This window comes from Canis lupus, chromosome 12 (assembly GCF_003254725.2).
Source record: "Canis lupus dingo isolate Sandy chromosome 12, ASM325472v2, whole genome shotgun sequence".
NCBI classification, from domain to species: domain Eukaryota; kingdom Metazoa; phylum Chordata; class Mammalia; order Carnivora; family Canidae; genus Canis; species Canis lupus.
In genome coordinates, this window is record NC_064254.1 from 4,880,701 (window position 1) to 4,900,220 (window position 19,520).

Genomic DNA, 19,520 nt, shown 5'->3' on the forward strand with positions numbered 1-19,520 from the left:
AATGTTTAATTGATGAACAAATCCACACTTGATTCTTTCACCTATGTATTTAAGTCTTTCTGGTCCTTTCCTCTTTATTTCCCTTTTACTTAAAGCATTTCACTTTTCCTTTTGTAAACCAATACAAGTATCAACTGGCTCACCTGTCACTTTCACATCTTTATGAATGCCCTTTCTACTTAACTTGTAATTCACAGTATGCTGTCTTTCTTCATTTCCGTTTCTTAACCTTTCAACCTTTACCACTGCCCAGTGCCCATGGGAGATACTAGGGGATACACATAACCAGCAATTCCCTCAAAAATGAAAAAAAAATTTCAGCCAAATACTTATTCATAGATGTCTCATCTAAGTAGAATCCCTAAATACTTAGAAATAATTTTATCCACAAAATAAAGACATATAAGAAAAATGTGTAATCAGATAATAAGAGTGTACAAAAATAAAAAACAATGCTTTATAAGATCCTTTGAGGGATGCCTGGGTGGCTCAGTGTAAGCATCTGCCTTCAGCTAGGGGTGTGATCACAGGGCCCTGGGATCAAGTACGCTCGGGCTCCCTGTAGGGAGCCTGCTTCTCCCTCTGCCTATGTCTCTGCCTCTCTCTCTGTGTCTCTCATGAATAAATAAGAAAATCTAAAAATAAAAGATCCTTTGAAGAGTAGATGAAATAATGGACATATCTGATAACCAATCAGCTTACTGGAATGATCTGAGATACTTTTAAAAACACTAATGTATGAGGCACCGGGGTGGCTCAGTGGTTGAGCACTGCCTTTGGCTCAGGGAGTGATCCTGATGTGGCTCAGGATCGAGTCCACATCAGGCTCCCCACAGGGAGCCTGCTTCTTCCTCTGTCTATGTCTCTGCTTCTCTGTGTCTCTCATGAATAAAAAAATAAAATCTTAAAAATAATAAAATAAAAATAAAAACACTAATGCCCTTGGGGCACCAGTCCACAGAGAGTTGAGCATCTGACTCTTGTTTCAGCTCCAGTAAGTTAAGTGTCTGACTCTTGATTTCAGCTCAGGTCATGATCTCAGGGTCCTTAGATCAAGCCCTGTGTTAGGCTCCACTGCTGAACATGGAATCTGCTTGAGGTCTCTCTCCCCTCTCCTTCTGCCCCTCCTCACATCTCTCTTTCTCTAAAATAAACCTTAAACAAACAAAAAACACCGATTGCCCTGGCCTCAACACAGACCAATTAAATACAGATTCTCTGGGAGTAGAGTGCAGGCATCAGTGGCTTATTAAAGCTTCCCAGGTGATTCTCATGTTTATTCCATGTTTAGAAACCTGCTTAAGAGATGTGAAGGAAAAAAAAAAAAAAAAAGAGAGATGTGAAGGAAAACAAGATGTATACAGTTTGTCTAGTATTTTAGAGGTAGAGGACGACACTGAAGGAAAAGAAATCGTAGGAACTTCCCTGAGATCCCCAAAGATGACTTTTCAGCAATTAAAGACCAGGATATCAAGGCCCCTCAGGAATTAAGGAAAGAAAACAAATACCACAATATATCGTGGTGTTATGTCTGAACCCCAAGAATAAGGAATATGCTTACATCCTCTGTAAAGAAGGAGCCACCTTGTGCAGTTATGCCAGGAACAATCCAGACACAGTTCTCCTCTCTTCCCTGGACATGGTTCTCTGCTTAATGAATTTCTCTGGCCCATTCCTGCTTTTGTGATCCTGACCCCAGGCCCCTTGGGAGGAGCTGTTCTTAGAGCTGGTGTGTAGAAGGCACTTTGCGTCTCTTTGCCCCTCCCCCCTATCTCAGCTGTCTTCTAGTTCAATTTTTCAGCTCCTTAAAGGAGCTGAAAAATTGAACTAGAAGACAGCTGAGATAGGGGGAGGGGGCAAAGAGACGCAAAGTGCCTTCTACACACCAGCTCTAAGAACAGCTCCTCCCAAGGGAGCCTGGGGTCAGGATCACAAAAGCAGGAATGGGCCAGAGAAATTCATTAAGCAGAGAACCATGTCCAGGGAAGAGAGGAGAAGCTGTGTCTGGATTGTTCCTGGCATAACTGCACAAGGTGGCTCCTATTCTTTACAGAGGATGTAAGCATATTCCTTATTCTTGGGGTTCAGACATAACACCACGATATATTGTGGTATTTGTTTTCTTTCCTTAATTCCTGAGGGGCCTTGATATCCTGGTCTTTAATTGCTGAAAAGTCATCTTTGGGGATCTCAGGGAAGTTCCTACGATTTCTTTTCCTTCAGTGTCTGTCCTCTACCTCTAAAATACTAGACAAACTGTATACATCTTGGTTTTATCCTTCACATCTCTCTTTTTTTTTTTTTTTTTCCTTCACATCTCTTAAGCAGGTTTCTAAACATGGAATAAACATGAGAATCACCTGGGAAGCTTTAATAAGCCACTGATGCCTGCACTCTACTCCCAGAGAATCTGTATTTAATTGGTCTGTGTTGAGGCCAGGGCAATCGGTGTTTTTTGTTTGTTTAAGGTTTATTTTAGAGAAAGAGAGAGTGTGAGGAGGGGCAGAAGGAGAGGGAGAGAGAACCTCAAGCAGATTCCATGTTCAGCAGTGGAGCCTAACACAGGGCTTGATCTAAGGACCCTGAGATCATGACCTGAGCTGAAATCAAGAGTCAGACACTTAACTTACTGACTTGAGCTGAAACCAAGAGTCAGATGCTCAACTCTCTGTGGCACCTGGGTGCCCCAAGGGCATTAGTGTTTTTATTTTTATTTTATTATTTTTTAAGATTTTATTTTTTTATTCATGAGAGACACAGAGAAGCAGAGACATAGACAGAGGAAGAAGCAGGCTCCCTGTGGGGAGCCTGATGTGGGACTCGATCCTGAGCCACATCAGGATCACTCCCTGAGCCAAAGGCAGATGCTCAACCACTGAGCCACCCCGGTGCCTCATACATTAGTGTTTTTAAAAAGTATCTCAGATCATTCCAGTAAGCTGATTGGTTATCAGATATGTCCATTATTTCATCTACTCTGTTCAAAGGATCTTTTATTTTTAAAAAAAGATTTTCTTTATTTATTCATGAGAGACACAGAGAGAGAGGCAGAGACATAGGCAGAGGGAGAAGCAGGCTCCCTACAGGGAGCCCGACGCAGTACTTGATCCCAGGGCCCTGTGATCACACCCCTAGCTGAAGGCAGATGCTTAACCACTGAGCCACCCAGGCATCCCTCAAAGGATCTTATAAAGCATTGTTTTTTATTTTTGTACACTCTTATTATCTGATTACACATTTTTCTTATATGTCTTTATTTTGTGGATAAAATTATTTCTCAAGTATTTAGGGATTCTACTTAGATGAGACATCTATGAATAAGTATTTGGCTGAAATTTTTTTTTCATTTTTTGGCAGGGAATTGCTGGTTATGTGTATCCCCTAGTATCTCCCATGGGCACTGGGCAGTGGTAAAGGTTGAAAGGTTAAGAAACGGAAATGAAGAAAGACAGCATACTGTGAATTACAAGTTAAGTAGAAAGGGCATTCATAAAGATGTGAAAGTGACAGGTGAGCCAGTTGATACTTGTATTAGGTTTACAAAAGGAAAAGGTGAAATGCTTTAAGTAAAAGGGAAATAAAGAGGAAAGGACCAGAAAGACTTAAATACATAGGTGAAAGAATCAAGTGTGGATTTGTTCATCAATTAAACATTTATAGATCATTTAAGCTACTGCTAAGTTAATCACAGGGCTAAATAAAAGTATGCTGAAGTTTTTCCTCAATAGAATGGTCATGGGAGTGTTTAAATAAAATCTGGCAAATTCATGCTACAAAAATATAATGCAGTCTTTGAAAAGGATGAGATAAATCTAGACAGTAGAGAATCATTTAGAGTCTAAACACCAGAAACATCCAAACAGCTGAATTAAGATTTTGTAAATGCTCATCCACTGAAAAAGAATACCATTGTAATAAATGAAGTGTATTGTTATGGTACCCAGTGCCCAGTGATGACTTGGTCCTCTGGGCTGTTTAAAAAAAAAAAGTCAGTTGATGATATCACAGAGGGATAATACACGTGACAATGTGTTATATTGTAATTACACGCAGCAATCAATCATGGTTCCCAGCTGTTTGTAGATTTTGGTGTGTGCAATCATTTTACAGCACTAGATTACAAATTACATGAATATTACATGCTTGATTTTTTTATCATTGTTTTTTCTTAGAGTTAAGATAGCTAAACTCTGGAAATATTAATATAGAACAGGTAAGGTCTTAGCCATTCCAGATAAAATAACCTTCTAATAATGACATTAAAAGATGAAAGATGCCCAAGATCTATTAAGCAAATGGTGAGTTGAAACAATTTATAATATCTTATTTTTAGAAGGAAAATAGTATATATATATGTTTGTGTATATTGCTTATATACAAAAGGTTTGGAAAGATACCTACTATTAAAACAGCCAATAAAGCTACCTCTGGAGAATGAGATCTGGGAGGATAGGAATAGATAGGAAGGAATTTCCACTTAAATTTTATTTTAGATCATTTAAATAGTTGAACAGTAAGCATATATCACTTTCATGATCATTTTTAAACTTAGGACAAAAAGATGAAGCACTTCATGTTTCCATTCATCAGGACTTTTTATTGTTACTGCTCAATTGAATTCAAAAATTTTGGAGTGTCTTCAATGCAGAGGAAGAAAAATCTAGTTGAGCAAAGAGTGTAAGACATCTAGAGGACAGTCAGAGAGACAAAGCCTGAACTCAGAGAAAAGTGTGGATGTTTGTTGGGAAGTTATCACACTCTATGTGGAAATTAAGATAAAAGTATACAGCAATTACTACTAAGTAAATAAAACCATGTTCTCAAACTTCTAATGTCCAAGCCTCACTTCTGATTACTAGAACCCTTACCAATACAGTTGAACAGTTTAGAAAGTGCAAACCATCCCTGAAGAAGCCAGCAATATTCCAAATGATTAATTAAAAAGCTCTCTCAGTACTTCAAAAGCACTAGTTCTCTCATTCCTTTAATACCGTACCATTGTTCAAATAAAATTACTTACTGCTCTTTCACCTCCTCGCGTAAGCATCTGAATCCTTCTCTGGTACTTTGACTTTATGCATTGCCTCTTGGCTGTCACTAGCTGTAGCCTGCTCCATTCCAAGTCATGACATCCCTTAGCTGAAAGGTACATCTGATAGATATCACTGGTTAGAGTTGTGGTAGAGACTGCCAGTAGTTCTCAAGTCTCTTTTTCTCCACTTCTTCCTTCTTAATAAAACCCCTATTTTTTTTTTAACAGGATACAAAGCTTCCCAGAAAAAAGCCTCAGTGTCCTACCTTGCAGCTAAGTACAACCATGTAATTAAATTCAGTCTACTAGGAGATAAGGTAAATATATCTTGAAAGGAACAGGTAGCCAGAACGTCATAAGCACACATCTGAGTTAAAAGCTGAAAGAAGCCATTCAACAAATAGCTACTGAATACCTACTACCTGCCACTCTTCTAGGCAATGGAGGTACAGCAGTAAACAACAGAAAAAGATTTCTGTCTCCTCACAAATTATGTTCTAGTAAGGGTAGACAGGAGTAAGCCTCTATTACTTCATGTTTTGTTCATATTTCGAACATGTTTCCTCATGTCTTTGACAGAAAAATCTAATTTCTACCTGTGCCACAGGGCAGATTATCAACTTGGGTTGACTCATAGGATCAAACAGTTTGCTTCCAAGTCTGCTGATCATTTCTGAGAACAAGCCAATGAGGTAACATGACAAAGATCTATAAACCCTGTATAAGCGGACGTGTCCTACTCATTTTTGTACCCCTATCACCTAGTGCAAGTGAATGGCATAAAAGAGGCACTCAACAAACATTAAAATGAATTGTGATTTTCAAAAGCAGCCAAAATAAAAATGGTAAGATACTGGACACTAGAGTAAGGAATCAGTGCTGAAATGACATTACCAGTTGACTATATTCTTTCCCCAAATCTACTCTGAAAAATCTAGAGAATTATACTCCACTTCAGTGTTAGCTATAAAAAAAGTAAAAATATTCTGTTCTAATCAGGAGGGGTAACTACTAAAACCCTGACAAAATTAGCATATCTCTGAAGTGCACTGTAAGTATATGGCTGTGCATACATACACATAGCAGATTCATCTTATTAATTATATCAGTTTGGCTTAAACATGGGCAGCCAAGAATAGAAGACTACACCTAGCTGTCAATCTCTGAGTAAGCATTAAATTGCAACTGGAGGAAGAAAAGGTTTAGAGAGCTGGAATGCAGACAGAAAAAACTAGGATAAAAATTCTATATCATATTGTATCCTCATATAATATTGTCTTATTAAAGCACTGTAATATAAATTAAGCAGATTCAAGATATGGTTTGCTTACTTGCTTTATCTATTTATTTATTTTTAAAGATTTTACTTATTTATTCATGAGGGACACACACAGAGAGAGGCAGAGACATAGGCAGAGGAAGAAGCAGGCTCCATGCGGGAGACTGACGTGGGACTTGATAAGGCTCCATGCAGGGAGCCCGATGTGGGACTCGATCCTGGGACTCCAGGATCACACCCTGGGCCGAAGGCAGGCACTAAACCGCTGAGCCACCCAGGCATCCCAAGACATGGCTTTAAATATATTCTTTTCAAGGTCCATTATTATGTTCAAGAGAAAGACTATGAGAAATAGCATTTTGTGTCTGTGAACAAAACCTTACGTAGAAAGAACAAAAACCTTGGCTACCTTAAATCCCCACCATAAAAGTGTGGAAGGAGAATAGCACTTGAGGACAGAGAAGGGAAAGAGTGGTACTCTCAGCTTTGAGGTCTAGAGGACTCTGTTTGAGCCCTGGGTTATGAGAACAAGTGGATCTTTCTTCCCAAAAAAAATTAGAAAAAAAAAGTTCCTTCTACTGTGTTAGGTAACATATTAACAAATTCCAGAGATCAGAATGTAGACATGTCTGAGGGGCCATAATTCTACCTACCATAGATGCCTGGTCATCCAATCAAAATCCTAAGAATTTCTCCCAAACCTAGAATTCTATTGACTTCCTCCCATTTTATCTTTAGGGTTCTTGTAACATTCTTTCCCATCATCCAGTTGAACAATGTTCTAATCTGAGAGTAAAATTAAATTTAACATTTTATATGTATCATTCTGAAAATTCCTTTAGAATTTCAGAAAGCCCAAGTTAGAACACTTTTTACAGTTTATCAGTTTTGTCACAAGTTAAAACTGTAAGTAAATTTGATAATACACAATGCATATTTTCCCACCTTAAACTTAATCGCTGAAAAATTATTTTAAATATTGAATCCTGGGTGGCTCAGTCAGTTAAGCGTCTGTCTTTGGCTCAGGTCATGATCCCAGGGTCTTGGGATCGAGTCCTGGGTCAGGCTCCTTTGCTCCATGGAGAGCCTGCTTCTCCCTCTCCCTTTGCTTGTGGGCTCTCTCTCTCTCTTAAACAAATGAATACAATCTTTAAAAGAAAAAAAATTTCTAAATCATGACTGCTTTTTTGTCTTTTTGTTGTACCAATTGAGAGGTTAGGGTTTTAAGATTTTATTTATTTATTCATGAGAGATACAGAGAGAGACGCAGAGACACAGGCAGAGGGAGAAGCAGGCTCCATGCAGGGAGCCCGATGTGGGACTCGATCCTGGATCCCAGGATCACACCCCAAGCCAAAGGCAGATGCTCAACCACTGAGCCACCTAGGTGTCCTGAGAGGTTAGATATTGAAATCCCCAACTATAATTGTGGATCTGTTTCTCCTTTCAGTTCTATCAGTTTCTGATCCAGATAGTTTGAAGCTTATTAAGTGTATAAATATTCAGGACTATTAATATCACTTTATCACAATGAAATTATCTTCTTTATTCCTCGTAATATTCTTTGTTCTAAAATCTGTTGGTATGAAATTAATATAGTTATTCCAACTTTCCTGACTAGTATTAGCATGGAATATCCTTCTCAAACCTTTTACTTTTAGCTTATTTGGATTCTTAGTATGAACAGAAGGTTTCTTGTAGGCAGCATATAGCTGAGTCTTGTTTTACCCAAACTACTAATGAGACCTGCCTTTTAACTGGGTTGCTTAGGTCATTTATAGTTAATGTGATTATTAATATAGATTGGTGTAAATTTAACATTTTGCTGTTTTCTATTTGTCACCTCTGTTCTTTGTTCCCCTTTTTATCTTTTTCTTGGATCTCTGAACTTACAGTTTTTATAAAATATGGAAAAATCTGGCCATTGTTTCTTCAAAAATTTTTTCTGCACCTCCCCCTCTCCTCAAGACTACAATTACATGTATTTTAGACCCTCCAAGGTTGTCTCATAGCTTTCTGATACTCTATTCATTTTTTTCCCTATTTACTTCCTTTTATTTTGGATGATTTATATTGGTTTGGCTTCAAGTTTACTAATCTTTTCTCTTGCACTAGTTTGCTGTAAATCCCATGAAGTATATTTTTCATCTCACACACTGTAGTTTTCAAATCTAAATGTTCAATTTGGGTCTTTAAAATATATTATATACCTGTAGTTGACATTCTCAATCTTTCCAGTAATATATGGAATATAGTCATAATAAATGTTTTAATGTCTCTGTCCACTAATTCTATCATCTGTGTCTGTTTTGACTTATTGATTTTCCTCCTCAGAGGCTGTATTTTTCTGCTTCATTCCAAGTCTGATATTTTTTTATTGGAAGCCAAATGTGAATTTTACCTTGGTGAATACTAAATATTTTCGTGTAATTATAAATATTAAGCTTTGTTCTGGGATGCAGTTAAGCTATTTGGAAATAGCTTGATCTTTCTGAGGTCTGTTTTTAAGCTTTGTTAGAAGGGATCAAAGCAGTCTTTAAGGCATTTGCCCCACTGCTGAGGCAATACCTTTCTGAGTATTCTACCCAATATCCTATGACATATTTTCCTCTCTGGCTATTGGGAACACAAACTGAGATACAATCAGAGATTGTTCCCTATAATCCTTTTGGGTTGTTCTTTCTTGGCATTGGGTAGCTTCCATAAAATACATGCACTATCAGTACTTGTCTGAAGACTTAATTAAGAGAGACTCCACAGACCTATAGAGTTCTCTCTTTGTGCAGCTCTTTCCTTTCTTAACTATAACCACCCTGGCCTCCTTGGACTCCAGCTCTGTCTCCTCAACTCAAGGAAACTGCTGGGCTCCCCTCACTTTACACTGCAGCCTAGAAACTCTCTCTAGTAAACTAGGATAATTATAGGGCTCATCTGTTTCTGGTTTCTTGGTGATCATTGTCTTATATGCTGCTGCCTCTTGTCCAGTGTTTGAAACTTCATATATTTTTTCTGGGGTTTTTGTTTGCTATGTGATTACAGCTAAGGGAGTAAATCAATCTCTCTTAATCCATCTTGGCCAGAAGCATAAGTACATGAGTACATTTTCAAGCCAGAAAAAGGAGACAGAGTAAAAAAACAAGAAAGCACAAGTATTACAAATGGAGTTTCAGGTAGGAGAAAAGGTGTTTGATAAAATAAACACTGTTTAGAACAAATTTTGAGTCTGAAGTTTGGAGGGATAGGCTTTCCATGACATTAAAAAAGTCAAAGGAGGGATGCCTGGGTGGCGCAGCAGTTTAGAGCTTGCCTTCAGCCCAGGATGTGATCCTGAAGCCCCAGGATCAAGTCCCACATCAGGCTCCCTGCATGGAGCCTGCTTCTCCCTCTGCCTGTGTCTGTGCCTCTCTCTCTCTCTCTCTCTGCCTCTCATGAATAAATAAATAAAATCTTAAAAAAAAAAAAAAAAAGTCAAAGGAGGCACCTCGGCGGCTCAGTTGGTTAAGTGGCTGCCTTCAGCTCAGATCATGATCTGGGGGGTCTTGGGATTAAGCCCCAGGTCAGGTTCCCCACTTAGTGGGGAGTCTGCCTCCCTCTCTACCCCTCCCCTGACTTGTTCTTGCTCGTGTGCTGGTGCTCAATCTTGAATAAACAAATAAAATCTTAGGGGAAAAAAAAGTCAAAGCCCACAACTGATAACAAATCTATCTCCAAAAATGGCAGGTACTTTTTTTTTGAGATGGCGTTCAAAATTATGGTTTTGTGTATATTTTTTAAAAGTTGGATAATTGCACTCTCTTTTTTCCTTTAATCCATATAAGAGGTAATTGTTTTAAGCCTTGTAAGAATGAAAAAAGTAGGGCAGCCCGGGTAGCTCGGTGCTTTAGCGCCACCTTCGGCCCAGGGCTTGATCCTGGAGACCTGGGATTGAGTTCCACATCGGGCTCCCTGCATGAAGCCTGCTTCTCCCTCTGCCTGTGTCTCTGCCTCTGTCTCTGTGTCTCTTGTGAATAAATAAACAAAATCTTTTAAATAAAAAGGAATGAAAAAAGTGTGGCTCTACATTTCTAAGGGACATTAATAAAACACAATTTTTATAAATCTGAATTAAAACTATTTTTCCCCTTCTTTTGATTAATTCAGCTGAAAACTATTCAGTAAAAATCACCTTAATACTTAAAAGTCATAATGCCACAAAAGTTGGCTTGTGATTGACATTAATCTTTAGTCTATAAAACTTGCTTTTGTTTTACAACCACAATTGGACACCTAATTATAACCTATCATGTATCTCAATATACTGAAATTTTATTATTGCCTAAATTGGAAGGAAAGCCCCCAAACCATTTAGAATACACACATACACTGTAGCAGCACTTAAAAAAATCATATGAAGAGCAGTCTATCATCAAGCCACTTGGTTTGATTCTCTGTATGTCTAATTTAAACTTCTAACTGGCCCCAGCACCATTTGCAGATATCCACCCTAAAAAAGCATATGGTATCATAAGAAAATAACATATACAGATGCAAAGAAACTGACAGAACGCAAGAAGGGCAGAGAAGGCTATTAAAGTGTGTTGCTTGGATGACTGACTTCCTTTCCCCCCCCCTCTTATTTTCTATCAAAGTGGCTTCTGTCGCTCAGATTGCATTATTTGGCTCCTTGCCCTCATGCTACTCAGCTGCCCTTTATTCCAGCTATCAACGGCAATTATACAAACTAGCCAGATTCCCAAAATTTCATCTAAAGGTTCTGAGTAAAATCCTAAGCTGGGATGTAAGGGAGGGCTTTTAATGAAGAGTGAAAAGGCAGAAAAGAAACTGAAGGAAGCTAACTGGAGAGAGAAAGGAAAATCAAGAAGCTGAATATTAAACCTGAACTGGCTCATTCTATCCATAATATATCCTTACCTTCACACACTCTTCCTGGGAATTTAGATAACTTGGGTTTTTATCTACAGAGCTAAGAGTTGCCTCTTGAATTCAAAATTTATTCTATTAGCCAAAATTTAGTTAAAATTATAAAATTTAACACAGTAATATATTTTTAAAAGTTTGAGAAATAAAGAAAAGAGAATTCACCATAATCCCAACATTACAATGTAAGGGTACTTCTTTTTTTTTAATCGACATTATTTTTTTAGAGCAAAAATATGTAAAATAGCCAAAACCACCTTGAAAAGAACAAAGTTGAGAGCACTTACACTTCATGGTTCTAAAACTTACTACAAAACTACAACATAGATCAATGGAATAGAACTGAGAGCTGAGAAATAAACTCTCAATTTATGTCCAACTGATATTCAAAATGGTTGCCATGACAATTCAATGGGAGAAAATAAGAGTCTTCAACAAATGGTGCTGCGACAACTAGACCCTCACAAGCAAAAGATCACAAAGTTTAATACCTTCCTCATACCATATACAAAACAGTTTAATACATTCCTCACACACGTAACTCAAAATGGATCAATGACTACAACGTAAGAGCTAAAACAATCTACCCTCCTAGAAGAAAGCATAGGGACAGTGAATCTTCACTGACCTTAGATTAGGTAATGATTTCTTCTGTGAAACTAAAAGTACAAGCAAAAACAAACTGATAAATGAGACTTCATGAAAATGAAAAACTTTTGTGCTTCCTAGGACACCATGAAGAAAGTGAAAAGACATCATACAGGATGGGACGAAAATTTTGCAAATCACATATCTGATAATGGGATTGTTATCTAGACTACATTAGCAACTTGGAGTCTAGGAGAGAGGGTAAAGAAAGAAAAAAAGGTGGATCTTGAGTTCACCTCCTATCAAGGACACGCCAAGCCAATAACTACTTGTGATAAAACTCACTCTGAAAACGACCTAAAGACTGGCAGAACACAGCTGAAGACCTAAGGAGAAGACCACATCAAGACGGGGAAGTGAGGGACTCCTGGGTGGCTCAGTCAATTAAGCATCTACCTTCTGCTTAAGTCATGATCCCAGGGTCTTGGGATTGAGCTCCCACATGGGTTCCCTGCTCAGTGGGGAGTCCGTTGGTCCCTATCCCTCTGCCCTTGCACTCTCTCGCTTGTGCATTCTCTCTCTCTCAAATAAACAAACAAAATATTTATTTTTAAAAAAGATTTTAATTACTTACTCATGAGACATAGGCAGAGGGCAAGAAGGCTCCCTATGGAGAGCCTGATGCAGGACTCGATCCCAGGAACCTGGGATCACAACTGAGCTGAAGGCAGATGCTCAACAACTGAGCCACCCAGGCGCCTCCAATTTAAAAAAATCTTAAAAAAAAGAGGAGGAGGGCAGAGACACAGTTGGTGAACCAAACCCCCAGGGCTGCAACCCACAGCAGGATAGCTATCACAGGCATGGAGGAGCCAACAACCCCCTGGCACAACTACTGCTCTGTCATACCTGGTGGGCAGCCCTAGTTGAGAGGTACTCCTCCAAGCATACCTCCAGATTCTCTCCCTGAAGAGCAAGAGACCTGGCCCCACCCAGTAGCATGCCCATACTACAGTGGGGTCTCTCAGCTAGCCATGGGAATAAAGGGAAGGGGGCAAGCCCTGACCACCAGTGTACCCACAAGTAGAAGTCAGTCACTCCAGACAGCAGGGCTGAGGGCTGGCCCCATCCACTAGCACATCCCCCAAAGCTACAGCTGGGCCATTCGGCAGCCATGCACACAGCAGACTGCCCACCAGTGTCCCACCCTCCCCAGAGGGTGCAGCCCATCATTGTGAACAGCCAGGCTGAAGGTCAGCATGCCCACAGCAATCACAGCCTAGCCACAACAGGAGAGCACATGCAGCCAATACAGGGGACACCCTTGGAACACCTGGTTATGGTGATCAGAGGGGATCACACTATAGATACCACAGAATATCTTCTATATAAGACCATTACTTTCAGACCAGGAGATGTAGCTGACCTACCTGATAGAGAAACACAGATTCAAACAAAATGCAGGGACAGAGGAATGTGTTCAAAATGAAAGAACAAGAAAATAAATAAATAAATAAATAAATAAATAAATAAACAAATGAAAGAAAGAAAGAAAGAAAGAAAGAAAGAAAGAAAGAAAGAAAGAAAGAACAGACAAAACCAAAATTAAATGACAGAGAGATAAGCAATCTGTTGATAGAGAGCTCAAAGTAATGGTCATAAAGAGACTCACCAGCCTTAAGGGAAGAGTGAATGAAGTCAGCAGAAACTTCAACAACAAAATAGAAATATAAAAGAGAACTAGTCAGAGTTGAAGGATACAACAGCTAAAACGAAAAATACACTAGAGGGAATCAATAGATTACAAGATGCAGAAGAATGGATCATAGATCTGGAAGATAGGAAAGTGGAAACCAATCAAGCTGAACAGTGAAAAGGAAAAAGATTTTTTTTTTTAAGGAAAAAGAATTCTTAAAAAATGAGAACAGTTTAAGGGAACTCTGTGACAACATCAAGCAAATTAGCTTTCACATTATAGAAGTCCAAGAAAGAGTAGACAAAGAGAAAGGGGTAGAAAATGTACTCAAAGACACACTAGCTAAGAACTTCCCTAACCTGGGAAAAGACACAGACATCCAAGTCTAGGAACGAAAGACAGCCCCAGATAAGATAAATCCAAAGAGATCCACACCACGGCACATAATAATTAAAACAGCAAAAGTTAAAGAAAATCTTAAAAGCAGGAAGAGAAAAGCAAACAGTTACATACAAGGGAAACTCCATAAGGCTGTCAGCTGATTTCTTAGCACAAAATTTGTAGGCTAGAAGAGGGACATGATACATTCAAAGTGCTGAAAGGAAAAAAACCTAAAACCAAAAATATTCTGCCTGGCAAGGTTATCATTCAGAATTGAAGGAGAAATAGAGTTTCCTAGACAACAAAAATTAAAGGTGTTCATCACTACTAAAGCAACCTTACAAATGTTAAAGGGAATTCTTTAAAAGAAAATTATGAAAGGAAAAATTTCACTGGTAAAAGCAAACATATGTTAAAAGATAGGAGATCTAGGTGGGGAATGGGTGATGGGCATTAAGGAGGGCACATGATCTCTCTATGTCTCTCATGAATAAATAAATAAAATCTTAAAAGAAAAAAAAAAAAAAAGCATCCCTGGGTGGTTCAGTGGTTAGGCGCCTGCCTTTGGCCCAGGGCATGATCCTGGAGTCCCAGGATGGAGTCCCACATCGGGCTTCCTGCATGGAGCCTGCTTCTCCCTCTGCTTGTGTCTCTGCCTCTCTCTGTTGTGAGTAAATAAATAAATAAATAAATAAACAAATAAATAAAATCTTTAAAAAAAAAAAAGGAGGGCACATGATGTAATGAGCACTGGGTGTTATATGCAACTGATGAATCACTGAACTCTACCCCTGCTTGTGCTCTCTCTGTCAAATGAATGAATAAAATCTTAAAAAAATAATAAAATAAAAAATAAAGACTTCTAAACAGGAGACAAAGAAGGGGATTACATAATGATAAAGGGGCCAATCCAACCAGAGGATATAACAATTGTAAATATCTATGTACCACACATAGTGCACATAAATATATGAAATAAATAATAACAGATACAAACGGAGAAATTGACAGGAATACAACAATAGAAGACTTTAACACCCCACTTATATCAATGGATAGACAGATCATCCAGACCAAAAAAAAAAAAAAAAATCAATAAGTAAACAATGGCTTTGAATAACATATCAGACCAGATGGACTTAACAGATATATACAGAACATTCCATCCAAAAACAGCAGAATACACATTCTTTTCAAGTACACATGGAACATTCCCAGAATAGATCACATGTTAGGCCACAAAACAAGTCTCAATAAATTTAAGAAGATTAAAATCAAATAAGCATCTTTTCCAACCACAACAGTATGAAACTAGAAATCAATTACATGAAGAAAACTGGAAATAAACACAAACATGTGGAGACTAAAAAACATGCTATAAACAAACAATGGATCAAATGAAATCAAGGAGGAAAAATTAAAAATACCTGGAGACAAATGAAAACAGATATACAATGGTTCAATATCTTTGGGATGCAGCAAAAGCAGTTCTTAGAGGGAAGTTTATTTGATACAGGCCTACCTCAAGAAACAAGAACAATCTCAAATAAACAATCTAACCTTACAGCAAAATGAATGAGAAAAAGAACAAAGTAGAAGAAAGAAAACATAAAGATCAGAGTGGAAATAAATGAAATATAGACTAAAAAACCAGAAAAGATCAACAAAAACTAAGCTGGTTCACTGAAAAGATAAACAAAATTGACAAAACTTTAGTCAGATTCTTTAAGAAAAAGAGAATCCAAATGAATAAAATCAGAAATGGAAGAGAAGTTACAAATGGGACCACAAAAGTACAAAGGATTTTAAGACACTACAAAATGAAAAATTATATGCCAACAAATTGAACCTAGAAGAAATAAATTCCTAGAAACATATAGTTGTCCGAGATTGAGTCAAGAAGAAATAGAAAATCTGAATAGACCAGTATTAGGAATAATATTCAATCAGTGATCAAAAAACTCCCCACAAACAAAAGTCCAGGACAGAACAGATGGCTTCACAAGTTAACTTTATAACATATATAGGTTACAGTATCTATCCTTCTCAAACTATTCCAAAAAAAAAAAAAAAATAGAAGAGGAAAGAATGCTTTTAGATTTATTCTACAAAGCCAAAATTACCCTGATACCAAACCAGACAAAGACACTACATACTGCAAAAAAAAAAAATTACAGACTAATGTCCCTGATGAACATAAATATAAAAATCCTCCACAAAAGATTAGCACATTGAACTCAAAAACATATTAAAAGGATCATTCACCACTATTAAGTGGGATTTAATACAGCAATGCAGGATGGTTAAATATCTGCAAATTAACCAATGTGGTACACCACATTAACAAAATGAAGAATAACAATCAAAATAATAAAATAATAAATAAAATAATAAAATAATAAATATTTTAAATAAATTTTTTTAATGGGCAAAGTATTCAAATAGACATTGCTCCAAAGAGATATACAAATAGCAATGTCATCTTAATAGGGCAGCCCAGGGCTCAGTGGTTTAGCGCTGCCTTCAGCCCAGGGCGTGATCCTGGAGACCCGAGATCGGGTCCCGCATTGGGCTCCCTGCGTGGAGCCTGCTTCTCCCTCTGCCTGTGTCTGTGCCTCTCTCCATGTCTCTCATGAACAAATAAATAAAATCTTAAAAAAAATCATCTTAATAGATGCAGAAAAAGCATTCGACAAAATTCAACATCCATTCATGATAGAAACTCTCAACAATGTGGGTACAGAAGAAATATACCTCAACATAATAAAAATGACAAATTCACAGCTAACATCACACTCAATAGTGAAAAGCTGAAAGCTTTTCCTCTAGAGTCAGGACCAAGACAGGGATGCCCACTCTCACCACTGGAAGTCCTAGCCACAGTAATCAGACAAGAAAAAGAAATAAAAAGCATCCAAATTGGTAAGAAAGAGGTTAAACTGTCACTATTTGCAGATGACATGATACTACATATAGAAAACCCTAAAGAATCCAACAAAAAATCTACAAAATCAACATACGGAAATCTGTTGCATTTCTATATACTAATGACTATCAGAAAAAGAAATTAAGAAAATAATTGCATCAAAATCAATAGTATACCTTGGAATATATTTTTTAAAGATTTTATTTATTTATTCATGAGAAACACAGAGAGGAAAGAGAGGCAGAGACACAGGCAGAGGGAGAAGCAGGCTCCATGCAGGGAGCCTGACGTGGGACTTGATCCCGGGTTTCCAGGATCACGCCCTGGGCTGAAGGCAGCACTAAACCACTGAGCCACCCGGGCTGCCCAACCTCGGAATAATTTTAACCGGAATATTAGCTATAAGAGGTGAGAGATATGTACTCTGAAAACTATAAGACATGAAAGAAATTAAAGATGACACAAATAAATAAATAAAAAGATATACCATGCTCATGGATTGGTAGAATTAATATTGATAAAATATCCAGAGGCACCTGGGTGAGGTTCAGTTGATTAAGTGTCCGACTCCTGATTTTGGCTCAGGTCATGATCTCAGGGTCCTAAGTTCAAGCCCTGCATCAGGCTCTATGCTCAGTGCAGAGTCTCCTTGTCCCTCTCCCTCTCCCTGCTTGCTCTCTCTCTCTCAAATAAATAAAATCATAAATAAAATAAAATGCCCATACTACCCAAAGCAATCCAGATTCAATATAATACCTATCAAAATACCAACAGCATTTTCCACAAAACTAGAACAATCCTAAAATGTTTATGGAAGCACCAGAGACCCCAAATAACCAAAGCAATCTTGAGAAAGAGGAACAAAGCTGGAGGTATCACAATCTTAGATTTCAAATTATACTATGAAGCCATAGTAATCAATAAACTATGGTGCTGGCACAAAAACAAACACATAGATCCATAGAACAGTATAGCAAGCCCAGAAATAAACCCAAGGTTATAATGGTGAAATTAATCTATGACAAAAGAGGCAAAAATACACAATGCAGAAAAGACAGTGTCTTTAATAAATGGTGTTGAGAAAGCTGGATAGCTACATGCAAAAAAATAAAACCAGACCACTTTTTTACACGACATAGAAAAATAAACTCAAAATGTATTAAAGACCTCAATATAAGACCTAAAACCAGGGATCCCTGGTGGCGCAGCGGTTTGGCGCCTGCCTTTGGCCCAGGGCGCGATCCCGGAGACCCGGGATCGAATCCCACATCGGGTTCCCGGTGCATGGAGCCTGCTTCTCCCTCTGCCTGTGTCTCTGCCTCTCTTTCTCTCTCTGTGACTATCATAAATAAATAAAAATTAAAAAAAAAAAAAAAAAAAAGACCTAAAACCATAAAACTTCTTAAGGAGACATAGGCAGTAAACTCTTGGACATCAGCCTCAGCAATATTCTTCGTTTATGCCTACCCAGGAAAGAAAAGCAAAGGCAAAGACAACTAAAACATCAAACTAAAAAGCTTTTGCATGGTGTAGGAAACCACCAACAAAACAAACAAGGCAACCTGCTGAATGGGTGAAGATATCTGCAGATAATCTAATAAGGGGTTAATATGCAAAGTATATAAAGAACTCATACAACTCAACATCAAAAAACCAATCTGATTAAAAACTGGACAGAGAATCTAGAAATATATATTTTTCCAAAGACGACATATAGGTTGCCAATAAGTACATGAAAAGAGCTCAGCATCACTTATCAGGGAAGTCAAATCAAAACCACAGAGACATCACCTAACATCTGTCAGAATGGCTATTATCAAAAAAATAAGAATAACAAGAGCTGGCGAATATATGGAGAAAATGGAACCTCTCTGTATTAGTTGTTGAGAATGTAAATTAGTCTAGTCACTACAGAAAACAGTATGGAGGTTCCTCAAAAAACTGAAAGTCAGAAATACCATATGACCCAGTAGTTCTATTTCTGGGTATTTATTCAAAGAAAATGAAAACACTAATTCAAAAACATACAAGCACCCCTATGTTTATTGCAGCATTATTTACAACGGGTAAGATATGGAAGCAACCTGAATGTCTATTGATAGTTGAAGGACTAAAGAAAATGTGGTGTATATATACAGTGGAATATTAGCTATAAAAAAAGTGAAATCATACATTCACAATATGTACGGAATTAGAGTGTTATGCTAAATTAGTCAGAAAAAGACAATTACCACGTTTTCACATTTATAGAATCTAAAAAACAAAACAAATGGAAACAGATTCACAAATACAGGAAGAAAAAAAAAACCTGATGGCTAAAAGAAGGGAAGGGGCTGGAAAGAGGTGAAATAAATGAAGGGGATTAAGAAGGGCAGACTTCCAGTTAGTAAATCAGTCACAGGGATGAAATGTACAGCATAGGAAATACAGTCAATAATACTGCAGTAACTTTATATAGTAGTAGATAACTACACTTATGCTGAGCATTTCATAATATAGTTGTCAAACCACTGGATTGCACAGCTGAAACTAATATTATGTCAATTATACTTCAATAAAAAAAATCTACAACTTAGTAATAAAGAAAACAACCCTATTAAAAAATGGACAGGGGCACCTGGCTGGCTCTCAAGAGAGTGTGCCACTCTTGATCTCAAGATTTTGAGTTCAAGCCCCACATTGGGCATAGGGAAACTTAAAA

The 19,520-nt window shown here is 37.7% G+C and overlaps 1 protein-coding gene across 14 annotated transcripts in view; it reads right to left on the reverse strand.

Annotated features, from left to right (window-relative positions):
* Positions 1-19,520, reverse strand: part of FKBP5 (FKBP prolyl isomerase 5) — a 135,755-nt gene that overhangs the window by 66,693 nt on the left and 49,542 nt on the right. For 3 of the 14 annotated variants that reach the window (XM_049092059.1, XM_049092063.1, XM_049092062.1), the window contains exon 3: positions 5,021-5,152. The exons of the other annotated variants lie outside the window; for them this stretch is intronic. The gene's annotated coding sequence lies outside the window, so the exon portion shown is untranslated. The remainder of the gene's footprint in view (positions 1-5,020; positions 5,153-19,520) is intronic. 14 annotated transcript variants of the gene reach the window in all.